Source organism: Anticarsia gemmatalis, chromosome 11 (genome assembly GCF_050436995.1).
Source record: "Anticarsia gemmatalis isolate Benzon Research Colony breed Stoneville strain chromosome 11, ilAntGemm2 primary, whole genome shotgun sequence".
In the NCBI taxonomy this organism is placed as follows: domain Eukaryota; kingdom Metazoa; phylum Arthropoda; class Insecta; order Lepidoptera; family Erebidae; genus Anticarsia; species Anticarsia gemmatalis.
Window position 1 is genome coordinate 11,025,070 of NC_134755.1, and position 6,570 is coordinate 11,031,639.

The 6,570-nt window shown below is 33.7% G+C and overlaps 1 long non-coding RNA gene across 1 annotated transcript; it reads right to left on the reverse strand.

The window, feature by feature from the left end:
- Positions 1-884: 884 nt before the first annotated feature.
- Positions 885-2,162, reverse strand: LOC142976564 (uncharacterized). Its single transcript, XR_012959658.1, has 2 exons — positions 1,922-2,162; positions 885-1,292 (listed from the first exon to the last, which is right to left on the reverse strand). It is a non-coding gene; the product is annotated as an uncharacterized LOC142976564 (long non-coding RNA).
- Between the last annotated feature and the right edge of the window lie 4,408 nt (positions 2,163-6,570).

The following is a 6,570-nucleotide window of genomic DNA, read 5'->3' on the forward strand; positions in this document are numbered from 1 at the left end:
AATTCTTTTCAAAGGAATTCTGTAACGGAACGAACTCAAATATAAGACCTATAGATCCTAAAGATATGTAAAAGACAAGCTAAACAAAGCTGGACTGCTATTATTTAACTTTAATGGAGTCTCTTAAGCTCCGGCCCGAAGGGGCTGTGGGTATGATGCATATTGCTTCTGACGATTGTCATGTCATCAGCCAAGTGCATGTAAGCCTTGCATTTATGCCATCGGTTCTTCGTACAGCCCCACCTGAAGCCCATCTTTGTTCTACTCTGCTTATAATACGTGTAGTTGTCGTAGATCAGCCTCTCCTTCCCACGAGACGTCATGAATATGTTTACTGAAATGATATTCCATTAGCATGCGGTTTTTTGGTAGATTTAAAAGAAAAAAATCTACTTTCGGTTGTCTATCTATTGTTACCTAAAAGATAATCTAGAAATGAAATTCATAGTTACGAAAAATATTTATTAATGTAAAGTTATACCTTATTTTATAAAAAAAACTATAAATCGTACAAGAAATTCGCTTTTGCATTGACTCTGAGCAGTTGGAATCACACAATTTATTTTATTTTACACATCCATAGCAATATAAACATTGCCATTTCTTCTGTATTTCGGTGGTTTATGACTATGTCCATTGACCAATTTCTTAATATCAAGATCTATAGAGACCACAAGATAAGCGTCACAAGTCTTAGTAGTACAACTCCAGCGGAAACTTGCCGTGTTCTTGAATCTTCCACTATTTGTATAAGTGAAGTTTTTGAACTTGATTAACTTCTTGCCATTTGACAAAGAAATGAGGGCACCTGAGAAAAAACTACACATTAACAAAACTTCTATTGAATTCTAAGTTTTACTGATATTGGGTTAGAAAAAGAAAAGTACACCATATAATCAGTTTATTTAAAAAAACGTCTACATTTATTTTGTCACTTCCTTGGTAAATGAACAGGCTTCGCTTTCCAAAAAGAATTACGTCCACGATTTGTACATAAAATAATCTGGACTTATCTCAAAAAAATGTTTTCTTTGTACAAAAATATTGACAATATTAAATCTTAATATAAAGCCCGTTGGAAAGCCTACGGTAAGCCACTGGATCGTGCTTATGATTTTCAGAAGCGTAGATGATGTTCGAATTGTCAAGATGGAGGTAAGCCCCACAGCCGGCACCAGCATTCGTGCAGGCCCACCTAGCCTTTGAGCCTTTCTTCAAATTAGCCTTTTTGGAATACGTGAAACCGTTGAGAAGGAATATTTTCTTACCGGAGAGAGTACGAATCAATTTACCTGTTAGAAATTAAACAATTATATTTTTGTTTTTTTGTTGCATTAAGGCTGGTTTTATAGCTACGCGTTTCGACAGCGCGGCTGAAGCGCACGCGTTTGTATTTGTATGGGGGTAGTAGTTGCGTTTTATAGCCACGCGCTCGAGCAGCGCTGTTGATTAAACGCGCGCTGTTCGCCGGTACGGCGAAACGCGCGGTGTTAATCTCGTTTTACAGCGGACCGCGCGTATTTCAGACGCGCGCTGCTCAACGGCGCGTCTGACAGCGTAGCTATAAAACCAGCCTAAGTGGATCGAAAACGAGCAAAACTTTTTCAAAATCATTGTTTTCAGGAAATAGCGCGTACGGCATGATCTTTTTAAATGTTCAAAAACTATATTGATACATTGGTATAGTATTGAAGGTACCCAATCATGTGTTCTATTAAACCAATTGACATTTAAATTAACAATGTAGAAATTCATTGTGGGTTGTCAACATAAACAATTAAACATTTTTTTTAAAGTAACTCTATTAATCTTCTATTAAAATCAAACAAAAACTTTTCAAAACATTATTATAATTTAAATTTAAGTGGCTCTTAACTATTAACACATAGAAATACTCAAACAGAATTAATACAGTCATTACTTAAAATAGAGTCCGTTGGCTGTCATATAGTGCGTTTTTGGTTCGTGGTTATGGTTTTCCGAAGCATGGACGACGTTCAAGTAATTGTCTAGATGGAGGAAAGCCAAGCAGCCCGAGGAACTGGTGCAAGCCCACCTCGCCCTCGTGCCCTTCTTCAATATAGCCTTTTTGTAATACGTAAAGCCGTTGAGAAGGAAAGATTCCCTGCCGTTTATAGTTCGAATCAGTTTTCCTGTTAGAAATGTTTTTATATTAGATTTTAAGTATTATGGTTTAGATAGGTCAATAAGAAATTCTTTAAGCTGATATTTTTTATAATCATTTTTTGACGAATAAAGGAAACGTGAGTTTTTTATTGGTTAGGGTGCAATAAATACTTTTTATTAAAAATTATGTATTTATTTACTTATGTAGTATATACAATTAATATTACCTATATTGGTTTCAACACCGACATATACCAGATACATTTGAGTATATTTTCTATTTAAAACTTAACAATAATACTTGTCTGTTACTAGCGTATACTGAAAAGAAGGGTAAAACATATCATAATATGTGAAATATTATGAAATAAAATACATGACACATGTCCAAAAAATATATTTTAAGGAAAGCAAGGGAGGGATATTATGCGCCTAATACTTTATTTTTCAGGAAAAAAAGATATTTTAGATAATAATCCTCACAAAGACGAACCAAGAATTGAATTGTAATTAGTGATACTGTGATCACTCTTCTATAAACCTACTTAGCGCATATGAATTGTTACATTTCTATCCATAAAAAAAAACAATGTATCTATCGGCAGATCTTAATTTAATACTATTACTCTTAGCCTCCATCAGCCCACTAGTGACCAAAGGTCCACGATTTCCATTCTCGATTCTCTGCTACCAATTTCTTCTAACTCCATCAACTACCCAAGCATTATGTAAGCTTAATATACTTCCCAAAAGGTCCAGCTTTACAGAACTTGGTAGGTGGATGATCATGCTCAATACATCTTGAAGACTTGAGGATCTTGAAGTCCTCAGTGACATTGACGAACACATTGCAATAGGATTTGTTGCAGCACCATCGGTAACCGTACTTGGACCTTTGCTTCCTGTAAAATGGGTACCCGTGGATTAAGAGAAGGGTTTTCCCGTTGATCAGTTCTATTAGCTGCATATCTGAAAACCAAATTATGATGCTTAGAATAACCACCAGGCTTACGTAAAGATTTCGGCTTTCAATTGCAAAAAAATATTATACAGAACTTTTTTAGATATAACAATGAGATTAATGGTTCCAAGTTTTGTTTTGCATTAATTTATTATGAAGTTCTCCAACATTGAAGTGTTCTTGAAGTTAATAAGAATCATGTTTCTAACAAAGAAATTAAAGAGCACTTGAAGTAATTTGAAAAGCGTCTGTGAGATTTAAATCAACTAATTTAATTCAGAATTAGTTCGTGTGAAGGACTTTAATATAAGTAAATAGAAAAGGTACTTGTCTCGTGAAGTGGCTGTTGTTTGTCCTGAAATTGAATTTGAAATCAATGACTAATATATTTTCTAAATTTTAATGGCAACCAATGAATACAAAAGATTGGTACAATACAATAAAATCGTTGTAAAATCACATAAGTATTGATAGTAGAACTTAACATAGTTAATTAATACAGGAATAAATGCAATTATTAAACATGATATTACTTAACCGAATTTAAAACTTAACTTGTAAGGTTGAAAATCATTATCATAATAAACGATAACTACGACAGGGGCATTAACGTACATTAAGAGAATCTTGGCGCGGTCAGTCCATAGATGGGTGACCGCATAGTGGTATTTGAATCAGGCGTCTCCGTGCTTCGGAGGGCACGTAAAAATTAGGTCCCAGTTGTAGTCAATTAAAATTACTGTCGTTAAGTCACGTCAAAGGCCTTTCGGGCGGCTTGGACAACCTTGACATTAGGTTGACCACTAACCAGGAGAGGAGAGAGTGAACCTGGTCTATAAAGCAATTAAAATGAACAATAATTCAACAAATTTGTTGGAGGCCCTGAATGCAAAGTAATAAAACATATATTCCCGGTTTCACTACTCCTGTGGAGTGTATGAGAAAGTTTATCAGTTGGTATTTTGACAGTTGATTTCATACATTTGCTGTCACTTTATATATGTCATTGCATAATGCATTTGTCGTATTAATCCCTATGTCGTAGTACAAACAAATAAAATCAATAATAATGTTCGAAAACAACAAATTTCCGAGAAAAAGTGCTAAAACTAACATCGTATACAATAATGCTTACAATTTCGTTGACAGTCTTTAAACAGTGAAATATTTAAAATGAGATCCAAACAAAAATTTAATTATCACAAACATTAAGCATGCAGTCTTAATTTAAAGATTATTTAATCAAGAATATTATAATATACGTATAGAAACTAACTTAGAAGAATATAATTATAATATGTACGATATTATTATGAATATAAGAAGAAGCAGAACGCTATTATTGCTTGAAAAAGCTGACATTAAAGCTGCAAAAGTTCTTAAGGAACTGGGAAAAATGATATGATTCTAGAAATAAAAATTACGTTTTCTATATTGGTATACTTTAGTCCAATAACTTAGTGGGGAGCCTTGGTATGTACGATATATCTAGATTATAATTGATAGTTTTGAGTATTTCCAAAATAAAGTAGTTGTATCAAACAGGTCACCGTCTGTTGCAGAAGTCTGCAGGTCACTTTTAAATTCCAAGTTCTGTGTACCTCCTTCCGCCGCGAAACTTGCATGGACATGCACAAGGCTTTCTACTAAATTGTTGGACTAAAATGACAATTTAAAACAACAAGTAAACATTCCTTTCAACGCACAGAACCACGACTTTCGACATTTGTTCGAAAACATTATCACGTTAATCATAATTTCAAATCACCAATCCTACTGCAATCATTAACAGTTTTAAACAGAACTTCATAATAAAATAAAGAGCATTACGTCATTAGCGTTCAAAATATTTCGTGTGCAACAAGAGAATAATGGTCGTCTTTAAATATGATAATGCGATTATGGCACAACTAACAAATAACAATACTAACACGGTTTTGCTCACTATAAAAATACACAGTGATGTAATCTCTACTATCTAGTTATAAATGCAGAATACTATACGGTCAGTACAGACGAAATGTGGCGAAGAAATTCAGCAACAATTGAAATAAGACTTTAGGTCTTTAAGCATAGGATTGATATTAGCATGACTATGGCAATGATACAATTGGTCATTTGTCTGTGCAAATATCAGCCCAATGTCAAAGTACTTAAGGTAGAATTTCAATAGTGTCTGAGTTACTTTTCGTCACATCGTCTGAGTATAACGTATTTCTAAAAACTATCTATTGTATGAGTGTTTCACTCTTTACTGGAAAAATATATCAGTACATCTACGTCTATAAAGAGATATGTTATAAAAATAGACATAAAGTGCTACAAAAGTTATCGAAACTACAAATGTTCGGTATTTTCTCTAATTCTACACTCTTAATTTTCTAAATCGAATCCCTACATCTACTGCTACATGATTGTTCAATCACAATGGTTAATACTGGACATGTCGAAATGCAAACAAAATATCACACAGGTTTCTACAAAACAACTAAACCTAATATTGGTGTTACATCTAATTTTCGTAAAGACACGTTTATTAAAAAGGCACTTTTCAATGTATTTTTGATATCATACGTTGATACAACAAATGATAATAATACTTAAGTTATTACAGATACAATGGTTAATGATTCTAACGAACAAGGCTAAGACACGCTACATATCGAAGCTAATATCATAAATAGGAACAAATTTCACATCAAATTAGATAAACGAGATCGCAAATTTATTCAAAATCTTTCTAATACTGAACTTACTGAGAAAATAGTAAGTAAACATACACTAAGCAGTCTATAAATGATATCAGATAATACTACATCTTACGATATGAGAATATGTAGCATAGAAACACGTATTATAAGAAAATTACCACAGTAATGGTAAGCAAGTATAAACAATTACTATTATTAAGGGACCGCCCCTAGATTCTATTTTTTTTTTCATACATTTTTTTACGGAAGACTATAACAATAGAAAAGTGTTGCTGTGTAAAATGGTCAAAATTTTTATTTTAAATCACTCTGTCAAAACATTGAAGTTTCAGTAAATTGCAGACTTATTGCAAAAATATTTAAGACGTTGAATTTTATCTAGAGACGGTCCATTAACAAAACTTCTTAATAATAATTGGCACTACGAACTAATAACTACCAAAAACGCTATGAGCTGCCAGATAATTTTGAAAGGGAGTCAGCGTACGATAGTACTCATTCATATCGCTCCTCTTTTGCACCTGTTTCGCCGTCTCCGGTTTAGGTGCCACTGGTTTCATCACTGGCTTCGGAATCGGTTTCAAGTCCTTCCTTACCATTTTAGGTAATGGTAACTTGGCTTCCTTCTTCATACTAGGAGGATGGCTGTGGATAATATTCGCTTTGAGAACTTCAAGTCTGTCCGTGATGATGAGGTGGGCTTTGCACTTCCATTTTGAACCGTAAGCAGTGCAGCTCCAGCGGTGAGCGTTGCTTCGTGCCTTGAGATGC